Genomic DNA, 13,586 nt, shown 5'->3' on the forward strand with positions numbered 1-13,586 from the left:
GTTATAAACATTTTAATTACAAGGAATTTTTCAGTCTTCCTCCCATTTTCAATGACTACAGCTTTGTTTGCCACTAGCACGTACTGTCTCCGTTGTCATCCATCTCCGTCAACTACCGTCTCTCGCCGGAACACTAGTACCTGTCACTGTATGACGACAGATTCAAAGCTCTGGTGTTCCTCAACGCAAGAAATTGCAAGGGGTTTCTAGTTAATGTCGATATCACTTCTTTATACTATTATTTATTTTGTTGTTTGTGAATGCTTCTGAAGTTGGTGGTACCTGAACCCTTTTTCTCATCGGAACTCCTTTTTTTATTCTAAGGTTAAGGTAAAATGTTGTATTAGTTTCATAAAAAACCTGTACATGCATAACTCATGTACGGTGAACAACCATGCATTAAGAATATAAAAATCATTTTGGAATTTTTACAGTGAGATGAACTCATATAGCATTCAATCTTGGAATTCTAGTAAGAGAATTGCTTTTATAGATTTCATTTCTGTGTTCCAAATTCTAGGTTTTCATCTCTCGTAAGTCTCATAGAACTGCATTAAATGGACAAGGAATTCAGTTGTTCTGCATTAGACAAAAGGCACCAAAGCAATAGAGAATTGGATCCAGTTCCGTTTTTGGGGTTTTGATAGGTTGCCTTCGATCAGGGTAGCACTGACTTGGGGATGCAGATGTTTGTTTCAAATAGGAAAGAGTTTAGGGGTAACACCGACTTTAGAAGTATTAAAAAGGAAAAAAAAATTAAGTTTGCAGGGAAGAAGGAGGAGGAGAAGAAGAAAAAGAATTCCCCATAAGAAGATTCGAAGAAGAATAGAAAGAAGACAAGCATGCTTATTGTTGGTTGCTTTCTTGTTGTCAGTGGATTCCCCGTTCACAGACATCAGTTGTGTAGTGAAATCGCTGATGGATTGCTTTCTGTGTTAGGGCTCCGAGGAGAAAATGGCATGGAGTAAGAATGAATTCTCACATCCCAATCCTAAATAATTCAAAAGAATGAATGATTTTTGGTTTCTTTTGTCTTTTTCTATCCGGTTCAACCAGGTTCATTTAACTAACGTCCAAACGCCCGTTAACATTAGCTTGATTTCGCCTAGACGACGTGGTCGTCTCTCTCTCATTGAAGGGTTCACGCACCCCATGAACCGAAGGTTCACTGAATCCAGTCTCCACTTATCAATTAAATTTTGACCATCATTTATTTTGATTCTTGTTTTTTTTTGGGATTCTTAGTCTTGGTTCAACTCTTGATAGTTTGTTCAACTCCACTTGAATGAGATTAACCATAGCCATTGAATTTCTTATAAAAAGAGAGGTTGAGGGGCCGAGATATCCATCGTTTGCTGCTTGAGCACCACTTAAGAGCTTTTAGACCCCATGGCCTACTTAGAACCCAATCAAATAGTAAGTAATTACAAGATACATTTTAAAACCATATTTGAAAAGACATGTGCACTATTGGAGCATATAGAAATATCTTTTAATATTGGTTAAAGGATGATTAGTCGTATGTGTACTTACCAAATACCTCTGGATTTCATGATCAAAATAGTCTTTGACGCTACAACAAGCAAGGGGTGAAGTATCTTTTCATACTAGTTAAGGGAAGGTTAGACCCTTTACCATATGCATACCTAATAAATGCTTTAGGACTTTTAAAGGCATAGAAAAGGGTCAAGGTGGCCTTTTGATGCTACTCCCTAGTAGCGAACTCATAAAATCATGCATCTATTTAGCCTTGAATCTAACTAAATAGGTAAGGGATAAAATATCTTTTGATTTCGGTCAAGGAAAGGTTAGACCCTTTACTATACGTGTACCATTAGATACTTCAAGACTTTTGAAGGCATAGAAGAGGGTCAAACTAGCCTTTTGATGCTACTTCTCAATAGTGAAATCATAAAGACATGCATCTACTTAGTCTTGGGCTCCACTAAACAAGCAAGGAAAGAAGTATCTTTTGATACTAATCAAGATACTCCAGGACTTTTGAAGGCATAGAAGAAGGTCAAAGTGGCTTTTTAATTCTACTTCTTAAAGAGTGAACTCATAGACTTGTGCATCTACTTACCCTTGGTAGGAAATGACATCTTGGAGTAAAAAGATGATCCCTTTAAGCATTTTAAATGAGAGTTTTAATTTGAAGTTTTTAGTTAAGAGCTTTGGATTGGATTTTGGTCCTAATCCCATGATTTTTTTTGTTGGATATTGGTCTTAGATGAGGGTTATAAACTTGATTTTGAGCTTTGAGATTGGTTTTCATTTACTTCGAGTTCTACATTTAATTAAAGGTTTTCTTTTTTTTAATGGATTATTATTTAAAGCTTGGCCTTGGGTGAAACCTTTTGAAAATTTAAAAGGTGTTTTGTTATCTTTTAGGGGAAAATCAATGGTTGGTTTCTAAATAGACTAAAAGGATTTGAGTTTTACTTTATTTTACTTCTAAGAATGGCAACCACATAATGCAACACTCTTGGTGTCCTAGCCCTACTTACACTAAGGATCTTCTATTCTACTTCCATCTAAGTCTGCTATGCATGAATTTTCTAGGTGCAATGCCTAAGGTTATCAAGAGGGTTTTAGACTCAAAGGCTCCAACAAGATAACTAGCATTTAAACTTCCACCAATGGAAAAATGGACTTCTTTGGTTGGTGGTTGGTTTGAAGGGTTTTGGTGGAGCATGTATGGACCAATGTCCAAATAGGCACACACCTACTATCATTCTTCTAATAGGTAAGTAGGAGTTATAATTCTAATTCCATGAAAGTATGCGACGTTGTCAGTGTTCAATCATGCAAGAAAAAAAAAGATAAAAAACAAGAGACAAAGAAAAAAGGGGGAACACAGCTACATGTTTAAATTTGCAAGTAATTCTACAAGTTTCTAGGTGGCCATATTTGGGAATCTAGAAGCAACTAAGTTCTTTTGATGCTTGTTAAAGGCTAATAAAGAGAAAAGAGATAACCAACCACCTACACACAAAAAAATAGTTTGCAATTTTTTTTCAAAAAGGCCACCAAAAGAAAAAAAAAGAGTGAGGAGGAACCAATACCGCAAAAAACCAAAATAAGGAGGGACCAAGAGCAAAATTTTTCAAGGGTAAGGTAGAGTTGGATAAGCGAAGTTGAGCTAGTGAGACAAGGTTGGGCAAGAGGAGGTTGGGTTGGGCGAAGTTGGGTAAGGTGAGGTTAGGCGAGGCAAAGCTAGGCAAGGTGAGATTGGGCGAGGAAAGGTTGTGCCAGGTAAGGTGAAGTTGGGTGAGGCGAGGTTTGGATGGCTGAGGCAAGATTGGACAAGGTGAGGCAAGGTTAGGATAGGTGAAGCAAGGGTTGGATAAGGCTACCTTGTTGAAAGATGGAAGGTGAGGCTACCTAGCGATAGGCAAGGTTGGGCAAGGTTACCTCATGGTAAGCAAAGTTGCATGAGATTGCCTTGCGGTAGACAAACTTGCTACTCCAAATTGCAAAACTACCAATACTTACCAGGCAAGACTAAACCTTAATCGCACACATGACTTAGATAAAAAGTTGACCTCAACAAGATTCAATAGTGGTTCAAAACTTGCTTTCCTAGTGGAATCACCAATTTTTAACTTTAGGAAGCTCATGGCCAACTCAAAGAGAAGGAGTTGCCACCCATTTTTAAGAGGAAATGGGCATTCATTTCAATTTAAATAATACAATCTTATTTATAGAATAGTGACTTCATTTCTACTTAGGAAAGACAACCAACCCAGAAATTAGGATTAAAATGGATTGAGAGAGGAAAGTTGTTAGGCACCCCTTTCTCCAAGCTACTATAGTAGACCAATGGGAGAGTTGTTTAGGCTTAACTTCTAGAGTCTGAATCTGCTTACTGCAACACATTGTTGGTCACACTCACCTAGTTGTACGTACGAAACATCAGTTGTATTATAGTCACTGATATTCTTAATGTGCAGTTGGATGAGCATGGTCAGCAATGGGTTGTGGCCGATAGATCCAAACTCTACTTTTTAACAAAAAACTAATAAGAAAGATTGCTAAGAATTTCTAAAAGCTTGTGAAAAATGCTTCCAACTTCTCTATAAGTTGGCTTGAGGAAATGTTATTGGGCCTTGTATATTAATTTTCCTAAGACCCTCACCTCTTTACCTCTTTATTCCAATCTAGAAGAAGCTGGGAATGAAAGTTCCTCAAGTTCTTAGAACTTCAAGCAACCTAAAATAGAACCTATCCAGGAATTGACCACAATTCCCAAACATTATGTGAAAACAAACACCAAGCCATAATATAAAGTAAGCTACTAAACCACAACACAAAAGTAAGGCCCACAAGCAACAAAAATGTCATACAAGTGTGCAAAAATACAAAGGTGTTTTGCATGCGACACGTGGTAGGATAACATCAATAAAGGCCATTATACTTTTCCCAGATTCATATTCAATTCCCACACCTTGGGATCTAACGCATGTCCCCATGGAATCAACTTGGATGTGTAAGTTAACAAGATTGAGAATATTCTGGAATTTCTCATTCCATGCACGAATGAACCCTTCTCCACTTATATAAATAGCCATTGTGAGCATCAGGAAATGGCTAACTTGAGCTAATTTAGAGTTGTCACTCACCATTTGATTGAACTAGGAGTGATGGGCCTCTCAAGAATTATACTCATAATTGTTTTGGTCCAATGACTCCAAACCTGAGGCACCAGTTGAATTAATGTAAGACTCATATGGGAGAGGGAAGGGGTTAGGCATCCCTCTTCCATTCCCATTAGGTGGGGCCTACATGAGGGTTCCAAAGCAAGCTTAAACATAAAAAATGCATTGTTATTATTGGTTTATTTATCTACTTAATTACTATTATATATAAGGGTTTATCTTTAATTATACTTACTTTTATTTTTTATTTTTTTCATTTACTTATTTTTACTTTTTAGTTTTATTTTTCACTTTTTATTTTTATTTTTTTCAAGAAAATAAATTAGAAAAAGAAAGCTTGATTGACTAAGGTGGGTCCACATGGGGAAGTCTAAACGAATGGTTAATCATTGAAGTAACTAACATGGGGAAGTAGAAAAAGAAAGCTTGATTGAATAATTCAGACGCACATCAAAGTTGTTAGGTAACTAACTTAAACCTGAATGGTTAATCATTGAAGTAGAATTTATTCTAATTAACTATAGCAATATAAACTATTAATTAAGGAGAAGATACCAACTACTTGCAACTCAGGATGATATAGAGGTTGTTTGGTAGATGGCGTTTATAAGATAAACATTTTGTACGGTTTTGTCTTGAAAAATGAAACAAAATTTGCTTTAAATATTTTGTATGATTTTTTTACACCTTAGCGCCACTAGACGCCATTAGGTGCCATATAAGCCAAATAGTGAAAAATCGGTCTTGAAAATGGAAAACATCAAAATTGGTATTTTTTTTAATAAATTATTCACACGATTTTCGAGAGAGCCATTTATCAAATAAAAGGCTCAACCAAATAACTTTTTAGGCCTTTTTTTGTTAAACGCACTGAGTTGGCATCGTTTCTTCCAAAAGCTACATCTATACTACTTTAAAAAGCATGAATGGCCTTAAGAATATTTCTGGAATTTATAAGGGCAAAATTTACCCCTCTATGTTTAAATTTATTGATAAAAAAATGAGGGCAAATAGGGTAATCTGTTCTTGATAATAAATGAGTTGAAAAGAGGTAATTTAAAGATATTCAATGCATTCAATTATCTCTCATTAAATCCAATATTTAAGTTATTAACTTGCATTCATGTTCATTGAATCATATATTTAAGTCCTTTTTGTTTCTTCTCATCATTAAGTTCTATCAATTAAATTCATAATAAATTAATAATTCAAATAACATAAAAGCTTATACTTTTAAAATCTACCTAGAAAAAATAATGTTTTCATCTAGGTGGTAAAAAATTAAATCATTTTGGGTCAAATGAGTTAATCCATGTGCCACGATTAAATAATAAAATTAAAAAATAGATAAAATGGAAAAATAGAAATTAAAAAAATTGAACAATTTTAACATACATATTAAACAATAATAAGTATGATAAATAAGAAATGTTTTTATTAATGACAGAAATGGAATATAAAATTTAAAACCAATTGGAAATAAAAATATTTTCTTATTCTCTCTAATTAAAACCTATATTTAAGATATATTTTTCTCATCATTAAATTCTTGTAATTAAATCCACAATATTAATTTTAATAGTATAAAAATAAATATTTTGAAAACAAAACCATTTTCTTCCCTTCCAGTGGTGGGTAAGCAATTCGACCATTGGGGGTCAAATGGATTAATAAATAATCCATAATTAAATAATAAAAATTAAAATAAATAACTATAAAATGCAATAAGTATTTTTATTAACGATGAAAATGGAATGTCAAATTCAAAATATACCTCGAAATGAAATGATGTCATATTCAAATAATAAAATTTGTAAGAATAGAAAATACAAAGAATCACAAAAATAATAAAAAAAAGATAGAAAAAATTTTGTGCACATATCTAATGTTATATATTTATAAAAACTAAATTACTGGGTACATCTCTAATATTGTGCATTCATTATATTGAATAAAAATAAGTTTTATACATAAGAAATAATTTTATCAATGATGGAAATGTAATACAAAATTTAATTTAACCTAAAAATCAAACAATTTTATTTTTAGATGGTTGGTTAGTAGTTTGAGTCAAATGATGCCATTAACAAACAAAAATTAAGTGTGATAAGTCAAAAAATATATTTGATATAATGTAAATGAATTATATAATTTAAAGGGAAAATTATAGTCAAAGTTAGTTGTATATTTAAAAACCAACAAAACTTTGATAGTCGGCTCTACATTTCAAATTATAAAAACCCTCGCCATGTATGTGGCTATTGCCAACATTAAGGGTGAGCAAACAGTTTGTTCGGTTTAAAACCGAACTGAACAAACCAAACTTTTCAAAACCGAACTAGTGGAATTGAAAACTGGACTAAAACCGAAGTTTGATCAAACCAAACCGATTTTTTTTTTTTGGTTAATTTGGTTGTTTTGATTAAATTGAACTTCAAATAGGTGGGTCATTCACTGATCCCACCAAAATGCAAAACATCATAACTTCAAAAAACTTGACTTGATAACTCCTGAGAAGCGAAAAAAAAAGAAGTTAAACAGGGTGCGTACATTTGTAGATGTTTACTGGGTGCGTACATTTGTAGATGTTTACTGGGTGCATACATTTGTAGAGATAGCAGAGTTCACTCTTCAGTCTTCACTAGAGAAGTTAAACAGGAACTCACCGTTGCTGCCTACTACTGGATTAACTGATGTCGCCACTTATCGCTTGCCAGTGGTAGATGACAGAAAATGAAGCCCAACCAAAAGGTCACCAACACATGGGTGGGAAGACAAAGTCTCGAAGGGGAAGCAGGAAGGGGTTTTGCGTTCTCGTTGTTGTCGCCCGCTGCTAGATTAACTGATGTCGTCGCTCGCCACTTGTCGGTGGTAGATGATAGAAGATGAAGCCTAGCCAAAAGGTCGCCAACGCCTGGGTGGGAAGACAAAGTCTCGAAGGGGAAGTAGGAAGGGGTTTTGCATTTTTTTTTTCGAAATTGTTATTTCTATTAGGAATAGGATTTGGGAATTTAGGAGTTAAGGTTAAGACTTAAGAGGGAAACTATTTTACCTACTTACCCCTGTAAGTTCGGTTTTTCGGTTAACTAAATTGCTAAATGCCATAACCGAAACCAAAAACTGAACTTTAATAAATTGGTGTTTAAAACCGAAACCGAATCCCCGAACTAACCAACCTAAAAACATCAAACCCAAAATTCTGGTTCGGTTATTCTGTTTAAACCGAAGTATGCTCACCCCTAGCCAACATGGGACTCTTAGTCCATGTTGAACACAGCAAAAAACATATACCAAAAATAGGTTTTTAGTTTCTCTCTTACTCCCTTTGTCTCTCCCACTCTCTCATATTCGATCTATAGCCAAATCAAAGCATCTCTCTCTCTCTCTCTCTCTCTCTCTTTTTCTCTATATTATTCTCCCTCTTGGTCAATATCTCCTTCTCCCTCAGTCTCTATCGTTCTCTAGTTGGTGTAAATTTTATAGCCAAGAGCTTCTTGTGAATTTTTATTAAATTGGTGTAATAATTTTTGAACCATACCAAGTTGGTATCATGCTCTTTTATATGGTATGATTAATACCATATAAGTGTGTAAGAAAATTAAAAAAGAAAAGAGAGAGGGAGCGGGAGAGAAATTGAGGGAGAACGTTAGAAATTAAAGGAGAATGAGAGATCGACCGAGAAAGAGAATGAGAGAGATTGAGGGAGAACGATAGGTAGATAGAGAGAATAAGAGAAATTGATATAGAGAACGTAAATACAGAAACCAAAAACCATTCTTATTTATTTTCAAATCACATAGTCGTTGAGTAGTTAAAGATGACTTTGAGTGAGAAAGTGTGAGGTATATATATATAGAGAGAGAGAGAGAGAGAGAGAGATAAACTAAAAACCCTTTTTTTATTTTCCAATCACTCAATATTAAAGGGCAATTTCAGTATAAGCTTTTTGTTATGTCCAACATGGATTAAGAGTCCCATGTTGGCAATAGCCACATATGCCTCCGATGACATGGCGAGGGTTTTTATAATTTGAAATGTAGAGCCGATTGTCAAAGTTGTGTTGGTTTATAGACGAACCCCTAGCCTAATTTTAAATTTACAATCGGCTTCAACTATAATTTTCCCTAATTTAAAACTAATCCAAAAGAAAAGCTATTTTCTTATATAGATGGTGGGTCAGTGATCCAACATTTCAAAGAAACCCATGATGTCATAATTGAATAATAAATATTTAAGTTTATTTTTAATCATATTGTTATTTTTATTAATTTTCAATTTCTATCTTAACTATAATATATCTAAAATTCAAGTAATTAATATGAAAAAAAATTCTCACGTGCAACGCATGTGCTTAATCACTAGTCTATACCAAACACCATCATAATTGTAACAAGGTTGTGACTATCATGTGAGATTCCATAAACACTAGATAAAAACAAATTGATAGTAAGTAGGAAAAACTTATTAAATCCTAAAGAAGTAATGTCTGGAAATAAAAGGGAAATGCTAATTATCAATTATTCTAACATAAGAGACAAAATTCCATAAATCTAAGATGATTCCTACAAGCAAGAAGACATAATAACTATGTGATTTGTTGGTATGGCCATCAAACAAGAGATGACGCTACAAGGATGAGTCAAATTTATTGGAAGAATGCACAAGAGCTTCAAAGCCGAGTGTGATGGTTCGTAGGTCCATGTCACGATATAGGGAATGGAGTAAAATGGAGGATTAATTCCAATAATGCAAGAATATGAAGACGATAAGCAATACCTTGGAGGTTGACTAGATCAGCGAAAAAGCTATTAGCAGTGACAACGTTTGGGTATGATGGGGTGATAATTGAACAGAGAAGCATAGAGTAAAATGAAGGGAAGAGAAACGAGACAAATGATGCTCTATTCGTCGTTGCTGGTTCAGTGAAGAGAAAATGGGGAGAGGAAAAGAGAGAAAACACGAGGGAGTGTGTGTGTGAAAGAGAGAGAGAGGCGGGAAAGGAGAGAGGATGGCAGAGGTGCTCTATTCAATGTAAACCAGGGAGGGCAGAGAAGAAGAAGAAAATGAACGAGAGAAAGAAGGAAATAAAGAAGCAAAAGAAGATAATATAAGATAAGAAATAAGAGGAGGAAAGAGAAGGGTTGGTGTGATGGCGACTATAAAAACGGGAAGAAGAAGAAGAAGAAAATGAAAAAGGAAATAAAGAAAAAGAAAGAACAAGAGAGACAAGAGAGAGAGAGAGAGAGAGGGAGAGTCGTTGCCGCTAGGTTTAGTTTTGCTGTTGGGAGGAATAAGATGAACAGTGTTCTCTATTCGATCAAATGAAGAAGTTTGGTTTAAATATATATATTAGCAGCGCCCGTTGCAATGCACAAGAAAATTGAAAAGTTTATTAATTATATTAATTGGTAATGTACAAATAACCAATTAATTTTCATAAGGCTCAGTTTGGAATGAGTACAAATGCAAATATGTACAATGCAAATACATACAAAATATAAGATTTTGCACTCTACATATTTGCATTTATACTCCTTCCAAACTGAGCCTAAGTGTTAACCAAAATTTGGTGTTAAGTGAGAGTACTAAAACAATGGAAGTGACCAATTAAAACTTATTATTAATTAAATTTTATTAAATCTATGGTTAATTAAAACATATTGTTAAAAACCACTCCTTAAATTTGTTAATTAAATTAATTACTCAACCCGCTTGCCTAAGACATGATCCACCGCCTAGCCAAGAGCTCCCATTTGTTAACGTGTTGAGATGCTATAATGTTTGTTCAAATATAGATCATCATCCTAGCATTATAAGAACATCTCATAGTGGTGCATCTCTCATAAATGAAATTTTATGGGCAGGTGTTTTAATGTGTTCGAAGTCTAATGATGGTGTTTGATCAGTTCAGGGGGCTAAGGTCATAAAAATTTGGGTCAATGGGATGTTTTAGAACATAATCTTGGTTCGATAAAAGGGCAAATGGGGGAGTCTGGGGTTGAAACTTTATGGGCAGGTGTTTTGATGTACCCGGAGTTCAACGGTGTGGTTTGATCATTTCAGATGTGTCAAGATCAAGGGAATATGGGTTATGAGTGTTTAGGCTAATGTGAGGCATCAAAATGGAATTTTTGCTCGATGAAGGGGTAAATAAAGGAATTTCGAGCTAAAATTTTATGGATAGGTATTTTGGGAGGTCCTAGGTCTGATGGTGGTGTCAGATCTAGTGGTCGAGGTGTTGATAATGGTCGATCAGGACCATCGGGTGTTTAGGGTTTTAAGAGTCGGAGATATCGGATAATATATTAAAACAAAGCAGTCAAGAAATTTTCTCCTTTTTCTCTTTTTTTTTGTTTTTTTATTCCATGTCATTTTTTAAACAATCAATGAGATGCACTTCCCCAATAACTTAAATAATGTCTTCTCCTAAAATTTCTCCTAAACTAGCTCCCCCACTTTCTCTAAAATTATCTCTAATTCCTATTTATCTTCTAAATTATCTCTAATTCCTTTTTATCTCCAAATTTATCATTAATTTAGTAGAGAGTTTATCTCCTAAATTATCTCTAGTTCCTATTTATCCTCTCCCCTACTTTTTATCTATATATATCTGAAGAAAGTTTGGATTAAAAAATTTAAGAATTATTTAAATATTCAATTATATAATAACTTTAATATATTTATTAAAACACAAAACATAAATTTATATTTTTACAAAAATATATCACGAAATTATGTTCTAACAATTAAAATTATGTTTTTCCGGATTATCAATTTATTTTTTTTTCAAATATTTAATAATATATAATAGCTTTAAATAAATAATAAAATATTTAAAATATTTTATAGATTATTTAAATATATAAATAACTAAATATTTATCATAACTAGATTTTAAATAGTTAAAATAACAAAATTATGTAATAAATTTAAAAAAAAATCTTCAAAGTAGACAAATAATTATAACATAATATTGAAATTAATAACAATTTAATATATTACAAAATTAATAATGAAATTATGTAATAATAGTATAAATTATGATTTTATGGATAATTAAATTCAATAAATAATTAATATTTTAAAATGTAAATATTTTACATATTATTTGAGTATTTAAATAACTAAATGTTTAAATAAAAAATATTTAACATAACTAGATTTTAAATAGTTAAAATAAATAAATTATTTACTAAATCTAAAAAAATCTAAAAAGTAAAAAAAGTAATTATAACATAATATTGAAATTAATAATAATTTAATATTTTTACATAATAATGTAAATATTTAATTTCACTCATATCAAGTAATAATTCAAGAAAATAACTTTCAAAAAAATAATATTTATTAATAATAAGTTTAAACTTTTAATCTGTATTTATTATATAATTATATATACTAAAATTAATATTTATTGTATTTCAGTAATTATTTATTGTTTTTGTGACAAATGTATTTTCAATAATTATGTATAAATTTATTTTGTTTTGTTATTTAACAGAAAACTTTCAATAATTATTGGAGATTAAATTACTATGATTTAAACTTTAAATTCAATTTATTGTACTTATTTTATTTTTGTTATAAGTTACTAATTAATATTTATTAGAGATTAAACTATTATTTAAAATTACTCTATTTATTGACTAAGTTAATATATTTTTAGTACTTATTGTATTTTTGTAATTTATGTAATCATTGTATTTTTTATTATCGATATATTTTCAATAATTGTGTGTTTCCACTATAAATTTTTAATAATTATTGGATACTAAACTATTGTTATTTATCATATATGAGACTATTAATTTAGTTGAAATTATGAGTGTTCATGAGTTGGTTCAGTTTAGTCGTAGACTATTTGGCCAACCAAATTGATTTGGTTAGGTTAGGGAGTTGGTCAGCTGAAACTGACTAACCTTTTGTGAAAGTTGACCCACTCAAGTTGTATCGGTTTGGGTCGATTTTTTGGTTTAGTCAATTTGTTCAAAAGATTTAAACTTAAAAAGTTAACCGAACTTTAAAAAATTACAATGAATTTATTAAAAATAAATTTAAAAATTAGATTTATGATATAAAATATTTTAGACTAAGAAATATGGGAAATTTCTCACTTGTTCATATTAACAATTATATTTAAAATATAGAATATTAGTATATACCCACGGTTAGGTCATTTGGTTTTGGTCGGTTTACAAATGACCAAAGTGAAACTGATCCAATTTGGTCGAATTGGAAAGTTTTTGAATAAACCTAACTTAAATTAATTATTGTTATTTTTGTATTATAAATTTTTTATTAAAAGTAGTGTATAAAATATGAATAATTATTAAATATTTAAAAACTTGAAAATATAAAACAATTGCCTACTCTTGTGTGTTTCTGTTAAGGTCATTTACTAAAACACACCTTTAGGGATGGTAATTTCCCCATCCCCGACGAGGACCTAACTTCCCCAACTTGATAGGGCCAAGGGTGGGGATTATTTTGGCGAGGCAAGGGTGAGGGCGAGGATTAATAGGAATCCTCGGTTGGGGTCGGGGTCGAGGATGGGGATTGAAGTCCCCGCCTTGCCCCAACCCTAATTGTGTTTGTATATATATATATATATACCTTAAATGCTATTTATATTAAACATACTATTATATTATTTATATATGTATATCAAAACATATTTAAAACATTATTTATAATTTAAAATTTTTATTTATTTTAAAAAATACTATTATCTGAAAACATTTTGGGGATTCGGGTCCCTGTGGGGGACGCATCCCCGTCGGGGATTGGGGGGGTTAATTTCAAAATTGGAGTCGGGAACAGGGAATATGATCTCCGCCCCGTTGCCATTCCTACACATCTTATAGTTTTACATATTTACTTAAACCTACCTTATAGTTTTCATTTTATTAAAACATCTCATATATTTTA

Source organism: Nelumbo nucifera, chromosome 2 (assembly GCF_055504915.1).
Source record: "Nelumbo nucifera cultivar China Antique chromosome 2, China Antique-T2T, whole genome shotgun sequence".
Lineage (NCBI taxonomy): Eukaryota > Viridiplantae > Streptophyta > Magnoliopsida > Proteales > Nelumbonaceae > Nelumbo > Nelumbo nucifera.